Genomic DNA, 16,258 nt, shown 5'->3' with positions numbered 1-16,258 from the left:
ATTTCAGTGGAGCGCAGGAAGTCGGTCCACTAGAGATGTTGATGTCATTGCGTCATGAGGGAACAGTGTTAGAGTTTCACTAGAAATTTGAAGAAGTTACGGCCTTGACTCACGGCGAGAGAGAATAAGTGCTAACGGCAGCCTACCTCAATGGACTTAAACCAAAAATCCGCGCTGAAATCAAATTACAGTAGCCAGATCTCATGACCCAACCCGATTCCTTGACCCAGGTTGCGTTGATGGCCCAATGAGTTGAGGAGAGAAACTGGGCCTTAGAAGAAGCCCAAGTGGGCCTGGCCCGAACTGTAAAACAAGGCCATATCAATTACTTATCCAAGCCCAATTTCAACTTACCCAAACCCAATTCTAACTCAATTAAACTTGACAAAAACGCAAAATTCCCGAATTCCAATTCAATTCTTTCACCCTCCAGATTTGCAAACCAAACTCCCCAAAACCACGTGACTTCTCAAACCTCAGCCTTCAACCGCAGACTTCCATCTGAGAACTACGGCAACTCTGGGTCAGCATCGTCAGGCAGTAGTAGGAACCACACTTTCCGACAAGATTTTCCGTTCAAAAAGTTGACGAAATATGAGATACAAAGGAAGAGAGAGAAGGGCCTCTGTAATAGATGTGATGTAAGATATTCTCCGGGGCATAGATGTGGGGAAAAGCAGTTCCAAGTGCTCCTAGTTGATGAAGAGGAAAATAAAGAGGAGGAAACAATTAATGAAGAGGAAATGTTGGAAGAAGAAGTTCCCAAGGAAGCTGAGTTATCAATCAGTTCTGTGATTGGAATTAATAGGCCTAAAACGATGAAGTTAAGCGGAGAAATTACAGGTAGGGAGGTTATAATTTTGATTGACAGTGGGGCATCGCATAACTTCATAAACAGGGACTTGGTGGAGGAACTCCAGATTCCAGTAACAGCAACGAAAACATTCGGAGTGAGGGTTGGTGATGGCTATAACGTCGGCTGCCAGGGAGAATGTAAGGGGGTGTGTCTGAGTTTGTAGGGTGTTGACATAATACATAATTTTTTTCCGTTTGAGATAAGTAGTGCCGACGTCATTTTGGGTATAGCTTGGCTAGAAACATTGGGAGAAACAACCACAGATTGGAAGAAGTTGGTAATGAGGTTTCACTGTGCGGGCACCACGGTCACACTTAGGGGAGATCCAACTTTGTGCAAAACTATGGTGTCACTTAAAGGGATGCTGAAAACACTACAAACCGAAGGATCAGGATACTACATCGAGTTCGGACATATGCAGACGCAATTAATACAAGAACCAGACCATTCAGAGTTGGTTAAGAGTCTGTTACAGCAGCATCAAGATTTGTTTGAACCCCCACCTGGGTTACCACCAAGTAGGATACATGCATCAGACTGACAAGGGGAAGTCAACCGCCTAATATCAGACCCTACAGGTATCCCTACTATTTAAAGAATGAGATTGAGAGTATTGTCCGAGACATGTTGGTTTCCGAGATTATCAAACCAAGCAAAAGTCTGTTCTCGAGTCCGGTGTTACTAGTGAAGAAAAAGGATGGTGGCTGGCGATTTTGTGTGGATTACAGGGCCTTGAACAAGATTATAGTGCCCGATAAATTTCCAATACCCACGGTCGATGAGTTATTCGACGAGTTGGGAGGAGCTTCGGTGTTTACTAAGTTGGATCTTAAATCGGGTTACCATCAGATTCGGGTCAAAGAAGAAGACACCCACAAGACCGCTTTTCACACCCATGAGGGCCACTACGAATTTCTGATAATGCCTTTCGGACTATCTAATGCCCCTTCTACCTTTCAAGCTCTCATGAATGATATTTTCAAACCGTACCTACGGCGATTCCTCCTGGTTTTCTTCGACGACATCTTGGTTTATAGTCCTAATATCACAGCCCATGAAGGTCACTTGAGTCACACTTTTCAAATCTTAAGGCAGCATCAATTGGTAGTGAACCAAAAGAAGTGTACATTCGCCCAATCACGGTTGGAATATTTGGGCCACATTATTTCCTCAGAGGGAGTGGCTGTTGACCCAGCGAAAATTGAATGTATTCTAGCATGGCCGACACCTAAAGACATTAAAGCTTTAAGGGGGTTTCTCGGATTAACAGGATATTACCGAAAGTTTGTTCAAGGATACGGCACACTAGCAAAACCTCTCACCGTGTTAGTTTGCAAAAATTCCTTCAGTTAGACCGAATCCTCACAAACTGCATTCAACGAATTAAAAAGGGTAATGACTACGGTACCAGTTCTTGCTATGCCTGATTTTACTAAAACTTTTGTTGTTGAAATAGATGCTTCGGGGTTAGGTTTGGGAGCAGTTCTGATGCAAGAAGGGCGACCACTAGCCTTCATCAGCCAAGGCTTATCACTAAGGTCCCAAGCCAAGTTCGTTTATGAGCGAGAGTTGATGGCAATTGTTTTCGCAGTCCAGAAGTGGAAACACTATCTTTTGGGTAGGCATTTCATCATCCGAACGAACCAGCGCAGCCTCCGTTACTTAAATGACCAAAGACTACACGGCGAAGACCAACAGAAATGGATAATCAAACTGCTGGGACTGGACTATGAGATACAATATAAACCGGGATTGGAAAATAGGGCTGCAGATGCCTTATCCAGACATATTGATGGGGTGGAATGCAATTCTCTCTCTACTTGTTACTTTGGCAACCGTAACGAATGGGAAGAAGCTATTCAACAGGATCCTAAGCTAAACAAAATCTGCCAAGACCTGATTAAGGATCCCAACAGCCATCCACACTTCCACTTGGTGGGACACCAGCTTTTATATGATGACAGAATAGTGCTACCTCGCACCAGCCCACAAGTTCAACTCCTCCTTCAGGAATTTCACTCATCTCCCATGGGTGGACATTCGGGGATTTTCAGGACCTACAAACGGTTATCTCAAGTTGTCTATTGGGAAGGTATGAAGACTGATATCCAGACCTTTGTTTGCAACTGTGCTACATGCCAACAGAATAAGTATGACAACCTTCAACCAGCCAGACTGTTGCAACCATTGCCAATACCCACCCAAGTGTGGGAGGACCTTTCTATGGATTTCATCATCGGCCTACCAAAAACTCAACGGGTCGATACAATACTAGTGGTAGTTGACCGGTTAACCAAGTTCAGCCACTTTATACCTCTTCAACACCCTTACACGGCACCACATGTGGCTGAACTTTTCATCCAGCACATTGTTAAACTGCATGGGTTCCCACGAACGATTGTGTCAGATCAAGATCGACTCTTCATGAGCCTTTTTTGGGGCGAGATGTTTAAACAATCAGGTACGAAACTACATATGAGCACCGCATATCACCCTCAATCTGACGGCCAATCAGAAGTGGTTAACCGTTATCTCGAGACCTGCCTACGTTGCTTTACGGGACAGCAACAAAAACAGTGGCCTAAGTGGCTCAATTGGGCAGAATACTGATTCAACACAACCTTCAATCGGTCCTCAGGCATGTCTCCTTTTCGAGCCTTATATGGCAGGGACCCCCTAGTCCTTCTTAGATATTCCGAACATGCCTCAGTGGTAGCGACAATTGATCAGCAAATGATTGAAAGGAATCACATTTTGGATGAATTAAAGCTCAATTTATCTCAAGCTCAGGGTGCCATGAAGGCCTATGTGGATGGTAAGAGAAGAGACGTTCAATTTCAATCAGGTGACTTAGTTTACTTAAGGCTCCAACCTTATCGTCTCAAATCACTGGCTCGAAGACCTAATGAAAAACTCAGCCCCCGATTTTATGGACCCTATGAAGTGATTGAAAAGGTTGGTCCGGTCGCTTACCGTTTGCAACTTCCTACTACAGCCCGCATCCACAACGTGTTCCACGTCTCCCAACTAAAAAAGGTTACCTCTCAACCAATCACCTCACTTCCACTTCCTTCCTTTCTTGATGAAGATATGGTACTCCAAGTGGAACCTGAGCAGGTCTTACGGAAGCAAAGGCTGATAAATGGAGACTATGAGGTCCTAATCAAATGGAAAGACCTACTGACGTGTGATAATACTTGGGAGTCCTATACAACCATATGCCACCAATTTCCTTCTTTCCACCTTGAGGACAAGGTGGCACTCCTTGGGGAGGGTAATGATGGACCCGAAATACACAACTGGTACTCACGCAGGACAAGCAAGGGAAGGCAAGGGCAAAAGGGGTAAATCACCAAAGACAGGTGTCCTGTTAGTTAGGATTTAGTGTTAGAATAAAGGAGTAGTGGTACCACAAAGGAAGATATCGTTTTTGTTGTTTCATGAATTGAGAGTGGGAGGTACTGGCCCTTGAAGACCAGCTGGTGTTTTTTTGTTTACTGTTTCATTCAAACAACCTATTGTTTCCTTAACTCTTTATCATTATCAATATAGCAGTTTCCATTATTTTGAGCTGTGGTTGGATTTGATACTGGAATACTGCTGAACGTGTGCTTGGTTATATTTTATTGTTGCATTTGAGTTGTGTGTGTTACGTGTAAGTTGAGAAGAGATCTGTGACGGTGCTAGGTTTCATCAAACATACACAAGGAATGTAAAGTGTCTCATGAATGAGATGACTTGCGGTTGAGAAAAAACATGACAGCCAATGATGTGATTAAGGACATCTCTAAAAACAGAGGACAACCAAAAGGGCATTGTACAGTTTTCTTCCAAAAGGTGAATGAGATGACCTACAGTTGAGGCATGTCCCAGTAAGATTGAACATAAACAATCTCAGCAAATTAGTGCAGCTTACAACAAACAACAAACAAGAACATACATCCTGCAACTGCTGCTGATAAGTTGAAAATTGGTACTGAACTAATAATAAATCGAAGCTCCTGCATTGGTTTAAAAAAGATATTATTATAACCTGTTCTCTGATAATGTAAAAATAAAGTGAGGCACCAGAGTTTTCCAAATACCTTATGAGGAAGCTTAGAGTAAAGTAGCACAAAAGAGAAAACAAGGAAAATAAAGGGTAGAACTCTCCTGTCAAGTAAGAACCCAAGCTGAAAAGGAAACATTCTAAGTTAGAAACCATTATGAAAGAAAAAAAACAAGATGCCAAAAATTTAGAGGTTTGAATACTCACTATACAAAGAGGATATGCAACAAGCAAAGAGCGTAGAAGGGCTGAAGTGAAGTACCAGTGAAAGGAATGTGTCTAATGAAAAATGGTGAAGGAAGAGCAGATAAAATTTGCCTAATTATTACCTGAACATGAAACAGCAAACTGACAAGAAACAGAAAGGCTAATCAAGAACCTATCAAAGGCAAGCTCTACAAGATGTATGTCAACCATTACCATCACAAAAGAAACCTACAAAATAAAGATGACAACTGATTACCCAATGGTGAACTGCCTATGTAGAGGCTCCTTAAATGCAGTCACCACATTTAGTATGATATCTGACAACACCCACAACAAATTTATGCATGCAACAACAAATTATAATAGATATATTACTCATCAATCATATCGTAAATGTAGATTCACAAACGAGGTGAATTGATAAAGACGAGAGAGAAACCTTTGAGGAAAACCAAGAATATCACTCACATGTTTTTTTTCAAATTCCTCAACAAAGTAAAATGTGCTATGAAAAAGTCATTCAACAAGGATACACCTAACTCAGAACTCTGATTTTAAATATTATTAAACCACAAAACTTCAAACTCAGGCCACACTAACTTCTTCCTCATAGTCGAATCAACCAATATGGTGAGCCCTGCACAAGAAAAAATCATTCATAATTCTATTACAGAACAATTTTGATGAACAATATTACATAAGAACAATTTACAAACCTATGGACAGTAGAGCAGTTCCGATACAACATTTCAGTGCTTTCCACAAAGAAATTGATTTGGTCTATCATTTACACAATGAGATTCTTATAACAAGGACCAAATATTAATCAGACTTTTTGTATGAGAATACTGAGATGCAGTAGCAAATGCATAATACTAGAGGAGAATCTAGGAAAACATATACTTACTCATAAAGAATAGTACTACAAAAAAAATTACTGAAGTTAAGAATATAAAAAGAAAAGAACACTAACTTATGTGTCATGCAGGGGTTCTTTAAGAATATAAAAACATTATATATACATGGGGTTTGAAGGAATCTAACATTATATAAGTTGCACCCTGACGTAGAAGTGTTCAAGCTTATAACTATCCAATATTGTCACTGTATAGTTCTAGGCATCATGGTTTTAAAATTACAATAGGAATTTTCTAAATCTAATTAGCACATAGATATATATTACTGTAGTATGTTAATTCTTCATAAAGTTCTTCCAAACATTAAATTGTACAGATTGCAGACAGCCTTGTATTCTCTTTCAATATGCAGCATTATAATGAGAAAATATCAATAAGCATATTCCAGAAAAAGAACAGCAAATTACCAATAAAAGCTCTATGCCAAGAGGACCAAGAAGTAACAACATATCACATCTAAAGACAATTGTGGTGAAAATCTGGTCAGAAAAGAAAACAAAGGAAAATCAAAATAATCACAAATCCATGTATATTCTGAAACTTGAAGCAAAAATAAGCAGACATACCAGACAATTTAATGCCGCATAAAGTTGCCCTTTAAGCCAAGCCCATATGCCAGGTTGACTACACAAAATTAAGAAAAATAATCAGCAGCAGTTATAGTAACATATTCTAATTAATCTATTTTAATGACTAAAAATCCTTTGTCCCTCGCATGTGCACCAGACAAAATTGGACACTACTACATGACCCTAAACATTTAGCAGTCAAGAAACCTGTAAAAAAATGTGGCCAAAAAGAACCTAATTGACAAGAACGAAAGGAAATAAGCAATCAATAGTACAACCACAACGAAATCTACTTCTTATCTAATACAATAAATAATCAATTGCTCAGCCTCACAGAGCTAGAGAGATGAACCAGACATTGAACAAGTCACTTAATATGCATTAGTCCTATAAGCAATAAAGAACAACCTTAGAGCTAACCATGTAAGCAAAAAGGAAACCAGACACAGAAGTTTTACCTAGGACCGAGATCTCACATCAAGTTATAATCTCTAACTACAAGAAAACTAAAAGCACTTCCATCAACTTCAAGTGAAAATGCACTCCATCACAAATTTGACTATGACAGTATGTGATGTGCCTTAAAAAGGGAGAAACCCAATTATACTAAACAATAGAAAATTTCATGTAATTGTTTTGAGAGAACAAACTTGTTTGTGAATAAAATAGATAAATAGAGAAAACAAATGACGATTAAATAAAAAACAGTAATCACCTACACCAAGAGCTTGTATATTCGGAAGAGGACGTGTGCAATAAAACAGGAAGTGAAACTGAAGCGCAGTTAGTATGACAAAGAAAGCTTCTACTTGATGTCCAAACGTTTTGCCAAACTGCTTAAACATCAACACATTAAAAGTTCAAAACCCTTGCAGAGAATGCCACAGCTATGCAATATAGTCAATTTTTACCATTTTTATTCTATACATTCACTAGAGTTTTTATTTGAAGGATATACAATCATTTAAAAGGCATATCATCATTCTCCATGCAACCACAAGATTTGAGAAGACATGAAAAGGCATACCCTAATAAGGATCTACTTCAACACATGAACACCAACAAAAATTCCAAGTCTATCTAACTCTGGAAGTTCTTGGTTCTCTGAGTTTGGACGGTTAAGATGACCTAGGCTACTAGCTTAAATCAGATTGAAGCCATCTTTTGCACAGCTAAAAGTGCATCAGCTTTCTGGATTTTTATTAAATTAACTTCTAGTCAAGGCAATGAAAACATTCTGGCCATGCAATGCAAAAAGATGATTCATTACCTCTTGAAAACGCTCGTAGATGAATATGAACACAGTTTAAGAGACAAAAAAACAAGCACGTACCTGAATATGGAAAAACCGCAATGTAGATAGTAGGATGTAACCCAATGCCAAACGTACTACAAAATAACAATTATAATAGGTCAATCAATTTTCAGAAAGGGATTCCCCACTTAATTTACAAGAGCTTAAACGGATGTTCCCGATTTGCCAATCATATTGATGTTAAAAACAACACTTCTATAGAATACCATAAACACAAAGATAACAACTCAAGTTTTGTTTAATCAATTTCAGGATTTGTATCATCAAAAACCCAAATCTTGAATTGAAAATTTTCAAGATTAGGGATTTAGATAATAAAAATCTTTAAGTCAAAATGTTAGGGTTTTTTATTATAAAAAACTAGGAATTTAAATATTTATGTGATTCTTACACCCCAAATTTTCTTGGCAATTAGAATTTAACACTTTCTTAGTTCAAGTAGAAGAGTGGTAATTTACTTTAGTAACTGAACATTAAAGCTTTCTTCAACCTTAGTGTATGGCACCTTTAACACGTAAAAAGCAGCGAATGAACCCAAAAGTAAGTCATAACCTGTACAATTTATCTGCAAACTATAAGACATAATTGACAATTATTCACCTTAAATAAAAAAAGTGATTGAAAAATGAACTATAATCACCATAAAGCTTGAAAATTTGAGAAGATTTTGACGCCATTGCAAGTGAGAGTCTGCTTCTTATGAAAGTTATAATAACGGTATTAAAAATTTAAAATTATAACGGTATTAAACGTCATTTTAAATCTTTTCTAGTATGCAAATTTACGGCTACATTTGGTTCACATATTGGGAAAACTAGAAGCCAAAAAAGTTAACACAAAATTTGTGTTTGGTTCACCTATTTTCAAAATAGTTTTCTAAATTATTCTATTTTCTTCTTTAAACCCCCTAAATTTGTTAATTTAACTAAACAATCCTTAAAAAAATTTTAAAAATTGCAAAAACACTCCAACAACCCAAATTTACCATATTCCGGCCACCACAGCCGGAAGCTGGTCGGAATCTAGTGTAATGGCACACTACCGGCTGAATCTGGCTGATAGTACGCTGATCTAGCCTTTTCTGTGGATCTGGCAGGAAAATGCCAGATCTACGACCAAAGATCTGGCCTTTTCCGGCCAGATCCACCGCCATATCCACGGTGGATCTGGCCGGAAAAGGCCAGATCTTTGGTCGTAGATCTGGCATTTTCCTGCCAGATCCGGAAAAGACCATATCAGCACACGACCGACAAGATTGAGCCGGTCATACGTCAATACGGCAACTCCAGCCACCCTCCGGCGGTGGTGGCCGACTGTTCGTATTTATGTGGATTGGGAGTGTTTTTGTTAACTTTGAATATTTTATTATAGGGATGTTTAGTAAATAAATAAATATAGTGGGTATTTATGTTAATTTTTAAAATTATACATCGTAATACCCACCCAATTTAATTTTTTTCAAAAGATTATTCTAAAAACTACCCAATAATGAACCAAATGGAGCCTAAGTTTTGCGTTTAAAATCTGCTACAAATATGTAATGAGATAATGGATGGGTCGTGGGCTCTAACTAATTGTTAAAGTTTGCATTTATTGTAATCTTTACGAGTGCATTTGTTTTAGTATTTTGGAAAAGGTAAGAGTTGGGTGGTAATAACGAGGTAAGATTTAAAAATTACAAAACACCCCTTAGGTTTGTTAATTTCTAAACACCCCTATAATAAAAATATTAAAAATTACAAAAACACCCCCACCCACCAATTAAATACCGACAGTTGGCCACCACCATCGGAGGGTGGTCAAAGTCGTTGTATCGATGCATGACCAATTAGATCTAGCCGGTCGTATGCAGAGATGGCCTTTTCCAGCCAGATCCACTATGGATCTAGCTAGAAAATGCCAGATCTAAAGCTAGATCTAGCCATTGATAATCAGATCTGGTCGCGTTTGGTCGTCAACAACGGCAAAAGATATAGCCATTGTTGACGACTAGCTACAACCAAAGATCTGGCCGCCAACGACCAGATCATTGGTTGTAGAACGTGCATCTAGCCAAAAAAGGTTAGATCAGTGCACTACCGGCCAAATTCAGCCAGTAGTGCACCATTATACCAGATTCCGACCACCTTCCGATGGTAGTGGCTAGAATCTGACAAATGTGGGTGGGTGGGGGTGTTTTTGTCAATTTCTAAACTTTTTTTGGGGGTGTTTAGTTAAATTAACAAACTTAGGAGATTTAAAAATAATTGAATAAAATATAATAGTATTTTCAGAATAGGAAAACAAATGTATATTTTGGAAATGATAGGAATATGATAGGGAAAAATAGGTAAACAAACACATATCATTTAAAGAAAAATTTCTTAGAAAAGACAAAAGCATCATTTTTATCATAAAAGTCAAAGTAACCGTCATAAGGACTAAACTATAAATTTATAAATTACCGTGTCAAAGTAATGTTATTTTATATTTATAAATAGCTCTTAGTAATCAAGAAAGTACCGTTATTATTATTATTATTTTATTTTATTTTTTTTGGTTACCGAGGGTGTCTGGGCTAGCTTACGCGCACCTCGACTAGTCCTCTGACCCTGAACAAGGCTTTCGAAACAAGGCAAGCACCGGTAGAGGTACACTTGTTTGATTCTCCTTTTCAAAAGTTCTAATTTAATCTATCTTCTGATTTGATTCCTTGCGTCCAAAATTTGTTTCCTTTTGTTTTCTTCAACTATACCCTATGTGATTTTCAATCTCTGTCATTCTAAATTACCTTTATTATCGATTTCTATTAACCATGTTTGAAACTTTGTTATAGGGTTCTCCATTAAAACACTTGATCTCAATGGTGAATTTTGATGGAGGTGGCACTAAGGTATTATATATATATTGCCAACAAAGAAACAATCTAATAGTGATAGGTTGAGGCCTGCAGGGTACTGTGAAATGGGCACCACTTACGCGATTAACCATGAGCTCTACTTAACAACCAGTCAAAAATAGATCCCCTTTACAATAGTTTTGGGAAATTTGCTAATTGCTACCATACGAGAAACTATATATACTTCTCGAAATGAATGATTTTATATGAAACCATCTCTATCGGTCACCTAACGATCCTTCTTTAAGAATTACATAATATAATGGTAAATTCAATCGAGCCTCTATAGTCTATATATGTACAAAATCCCTTTCCAAACAGGTTATGCAAATTAAAACAGCAAAGCTTCAATGTGAAGCCTATATGTCAGGAAGATGAGTAGCACAAAAGGAATGGGCATATCCTAGTTTTGCTAAGCTTGTGGTATCACACTTGTCATTGTCGATCTACAGTCTTCGCAGAGTGAACCCTTTCTCTTTGTCTTTGAAGAAAAATGGGGCAAACAGTATAGCATCGACACATCCTATAGAAGAAGAGCCAGTTAGAAGAGCACAATGATGGGTCAGTTGAAAATGCGCAATGGTTTCTGAAGTTTACCTTGAAAAAATGTACTTGTATAGTCATATCAGACCCTACAAGTGAGAAAATATGTATTTGTAAAAAAATTGTAATGATTGAGTCGCTTTGTTTTGACTATTTAATTTATACAAGGACATCTCAGCTTTTCAGTTTAAGCAGAGTAAAAATCCATTGACAAGGAAAATCTTTCGTTCCCCTTCACTTGAACACACCAAAGCAATCAGGCAATCTTGATAAGAGAAATGTCTGAGTCGGGAGAGAGAACTAATATTTTATAAGAGCTAGAAGCGAAGCATGAAGTTCACCCAAACATTGGAAGATCCAATTGAGTAGCTGTTCTTTTGGTAGCTCCAGAAGAAGTTCTACCTGGGGAAAATAAAACAGACCATTATTAGTATTGATTGGTACTAACATCTTATTGCTCAAGGCATAAGTGTGTTGAATCCGTAGGAAACCAGAAAAAAGAAATGTGGACCACACATCTATAGGTAAATAGATGTAAGAAGGTTACATGGTTACCTTTATTTGATCTCTGTCGAAGACCAAAGAGTTTCGGTAAATATCAGATGTCATGGAATCTGTCATCAGTTTGAAAACCCTCTTATTCATATTTGTTTCCATGCCTACCATATTTCCTGAAGCATAGATTCTAATGATCCCAAGATCTGCTGCCATTCTCCTCACATACAGCTTCTTCAATAAGTCCCCAAGGATTTTTTGTTCTTCCACGCCGTCGTACTAAATTCTATATGAAGACTGAGTAATCTCTACATGTCACCTTTTTCAGACCATAGAAGAGATGGATACCTCAACGACCAGAACAATTGAGGGGACAAGCTCGCAAGCGCAGGACGCCCCAATAGGTCTTGCACAAGAGATTCTGTCAGTAGCCACCCGAGAGGAAATGTAGAGGGCAGTGGACCAATATGCACCAAGCATAGACGTCTACCAGTATAGGTTGTACACAACTCGAAATCCCCTATAGGGAATGGTCGCGATCTCCAAGGCGATATTTAAATGTGGGGCGCTAATACCCTTCCACCCCTTTATCAAGTTGATCCTCAATCACTTCGAGGTCGCACCTTTGCAGCTGACGCCCAACAGGTATATGATAGCCGTGGCTATGTATACTGCATGCGATGAAAACAGCCTAGGCCAGTTGACTACGCTAGAGGTTGTTTGCTCTTATTATTTGAAGAAGAGCAAGGACAAAAATTCTTACTACCTCTCGAAGCGATCTACGATCGAGAGAGGCATATTTGGTTACCCTAATACTGTCAAGGCATGCGAGACTAAATTTTCTTCTTCCATTACGATGGCATCTGCCAATTTAGGGAGCCGAGTAGGTCTTCCCTTCTTTTACTTAGTGAACTTTTTCTTTTCCTTTAGTCTTTGCTTTTTAACGAACTTTCCCGTTTCTTTGCAGGAAACAAGACGACCAGGTTGATGGCTCTCACTAACTTCAATCGAATACTATCATTCAGTAACCTACCCAAGCAGAGTTGGGATGCAAGACTGCTCGTGACAACTGCCAACGTGAGGAAGTACAGCTTCTTCAATTCTAAAACGACCTTAGAACCTTTACTTCGTAAGTGTCTGTGATCTTAGAAAAAAATTTCTTTTGCATGCAGCGGACTCTTTTACTAACAGTACTTGCATACGACGACCATGTCACCAAAAGTTCCAAGGTCATCAAGAGCCAGGGGGTGGGTTCGTTTTTCCCTAAGTCAGTACCACGGAACCAACCGAGGCGGGCCCTAGCGACACCCCTATCAAAGGAGCACAGGTAGGGGCACAAACACCCACCGAACAATCGTGGAAGCTTCTCAACTTGTGGCTGCTCACCCTAAGCAGAAGACCATGGGTCAAAAAGCTAAGAAAAGGAAGCAGCTGCAGCAAGAGGAATCAAAGTCTAAGCCGAAGTGCTTGGGGGTATAGCTTGGGAGGTTGTAACCTTATCAGGCTTTTTACTCAAGAGGACCTCGAGGCATGCGACCGACATTACACTAGTCCCTGAACGTCCACGCAATGGATGGAGAGAAACCGCAGCTCCCGAAAGGAGAGTAGGCAAAAAGCTGACTGGCAAGGTGCCATCTTCTTCAAGAGCTGGCACACCTGTGTTAGACTCTATGGGACAACTTTCGAATCACTTGCAGCCGATGGTGTACACCTTCTTGAAGTGAAAATTGCCAAGGTCTTTGAAGATTTTGTGGCCTCCCACCTTGCGGACCTAATGACCAGTGCATTTCAGCTGGAAAGCCAAGTAAGATAGTTTGTCCTTATCGAGGACTTTTCCAATATTCCCTTTGTTTTTTCAAAGAAATGGAACTTAACCCTTGCTTCCTTTATTATGCAGTCTCTACTCGCTATGCACTTGGCCCAACAGAAGACCCAACAGGAACCTGCTGGGGGACTCTTTGAGCTGAAGGAAGAGAATGCGCAGTTGAAACGGGACTTAGTAGCCGTGAAAAAAGAGACGAGCTTGTTCACCATTCAGGTGAACCAATACATGTCAAAGAGGAATGTTACGCTTCGCACAGTAGACTTCCAAAACGTCAAGCTGGAGAAGAGAGGAGAAGAGATCAAAGAGCTCTAGAGGACAGTGGCCATACTCACAAAAGAGTGTGGCGAGAAAGAGAGTGAGCTGCGAGCGAACTCCGAATGGGCCTCACAAGCAGAAGAAGAAAGAGCTCGGTTACAGGAAAGCACCGAGAAGTAGAAGATGGTACTTGAAGTGGACCTTGAATTACTCCAACTCTTGTCGCTTCATCTCTGTCAAACTGTTGATACTGAAAATTAAGAGGAAAGCCGCTAACTGGTCGATTTAGCCATTTATGCCTTACACCGAAGAACCCGAAAATAGACCTCACCGACCTCCCAGACGATTACTACAGGATCCTTGCTTTCATGGCACAAGCTGACGATGAGGAGGAAGGTGAAGGGCCTTATCCAGAAGATGATCAGTTGGAGGAGTATGTTCCAAAAGACCTAGCAGCTGACCAGGTCGGCGACCAACCTGGAGATAACGAGGTTGCACCCTCAGGGCTTGGGGGCGAAAACCAGTAATCGCTTCTGCTTTTCTTTTTCACAACCTTGCTTTTGACTATCCTTGTATTTTCTGTTTTCTATACTTAGCATTCATGAATGAAAGAAATATTTTCAAATTATTTGTGACAGTACTTGTAATTTTTCATACTCCACAAACATTACACACGTGAATAGAAAGATATTTTCTAGCTATTTGCAGTAGTACTTATAAATTTTTGTACTTCACAAATATTACATATGCGAACAAAAAGATATAAAAACAATGTGAGGAACAAGATCGTACAAGATAAATTATGCTTAAGAGCGATCTTATTTACAAAGTTTATAAGGGAAATTTTACAAGGAAATTAAAAGAGCAAATTCGACTGATAATAAGGGCAAAGATGCTCAGCATTCCAAACTCGTGGTACTTTGGAACCGTTAAGCCTTTTGAGGTAATACGTACCTAGTCATATCACCTTAGCGATGCGGTATGGGCCTTCCCAGTTCGATCCCAATACTCCCGCGCTAGGTTCTCGTATACCGAGAATGACTTCTTTTAGAACCAGGTCGCTGACCTGAGAGTCCCTTCTCCTGACTTTAGAGTCAAAGAATCTTTTTGCACGCTACTGGTAGGCTGCTATCCTTAACTGAGCTTTACCGTAGTGTTCTTCAACTAAGTCCAGACTTGCACGTAAAAATGTTTCATTGTCCATTTCATTAAACAAGTCTCTCCGAAGTGAACTAGTCCTTACTTCCACTGGGATCATAGCCTCGCAACCATATGCTAGCGAGAAGGGCAAATCTGAAGTAGAGGTTCTCGGAGTTGTCCTTTATGCCCATAGGACTTCTGGGAGGTCGTCGACCCAATTACCCTTGGCAGCGCCAAGCTTAGCTTTCAGAGTATGCTTGATGATCTTATTGACGGCTTTAACCTGGCCATTGGCTTGCAGTCTTGCGACCGAGGTAAACTTTTAATGGATCCCCAGCTCATCGCAAAACTGCTTGAAGTCCTCATTGTCAAACTGCTTTCTATTATCAGAGATTAGTGTATGAGGAATTCTGTAACGGCACACTATATTTTTGAAAATGAAGTCCTTGAGCTTCTTGGTAGTGATTGCAGCCAGAGGTTTAGCCTCAGCCCATTTGGTGAAATAATCCACTACGGCCATAGCATATTTGACCCCTCCCTTTCCGGTTGGCATGGGTCCAACAAGATCAATTCCCCACATGGAGAATGGCCAAAGGCTGGTCATGGTTATCAACTGGTAGGAAGGAGCTCGTGGTATGTTTGCGAACCGCTAGCACTTGTCACACTTTTTTACAAAGTTGAAGATGTATTCTTGAAGCAGGGGCCAGTAGTACCATTGACAGAAAACTTTGTTGGCGAGGGATTGCGCAGCAGTGTAATTACAACAGATCCTTTCATGTATCTCCCTCATGATATAGTATGTTTCCTCATTGGTTACACATCAAAGGAGAGGGGCGTTAAACCCTCGCTTGTACAACTGATCTCCCATGAGTGTGTAGCGAGTAGTTCTGGCGCGCAAGGTTCTTGCCTCAGTCTTGTCATTGGGCAAAGTCCCATCTCGGAGATATAGAATAACTAGAGTCATCCAGGAAACTGACTCTGCTGTAGCCACTGCCTGTTCGGGCGAGGTGATACTAGGTATCTCTATGTACCAAATAGGAATACTTTTTTGTGCATCTGAGTCCACCGACGAGGCTATTCTTGCCAAGGCATCTGTAACAAAATTACTGTCTCTAGGAATCTGCATGATCGTGAAGTGCTTGAAAGACTCGAGTGCAGCTTAGGTTTCTTCAGATAACTGATCATGTTTTCTTCCTTGGCTTGATATTCT

General features: G+C 39.7%; 1 pseudogene; it reads right to left on the bottom strand.

Annotated features, from left to right (window-relative positions):
• Positions 1-4,698: 4,698 nt before the first annotated feature.
• On the bottom strand, positions 4,699-16,233 carry LOC116127642 (annotated as a pseudogene).
• Positions 16,234-16,258: the final 25 nt, after the last annotated feature.

The sequence above is a fragment of the Pistacia vera genome, unplaced genomic scaffold (genome assembly GCF_008641045.1).
Source record: "Pistacia vera cultivar Batoury unplaced genomic scaffold, PisVer_v2 Contig192, whole genome shotgun sequence".
NCBI classification, from domain to species: domain Eukaryota; kingdom Viridiplantae; phylum Streptophyta; class Magnoliopsida; order Sapindales; family Anacardiaceae; genus Pistacia; species Pistacia vera.
This window is presented reverse-complemented; position numbering and strand designations above follow the sequence as displayed.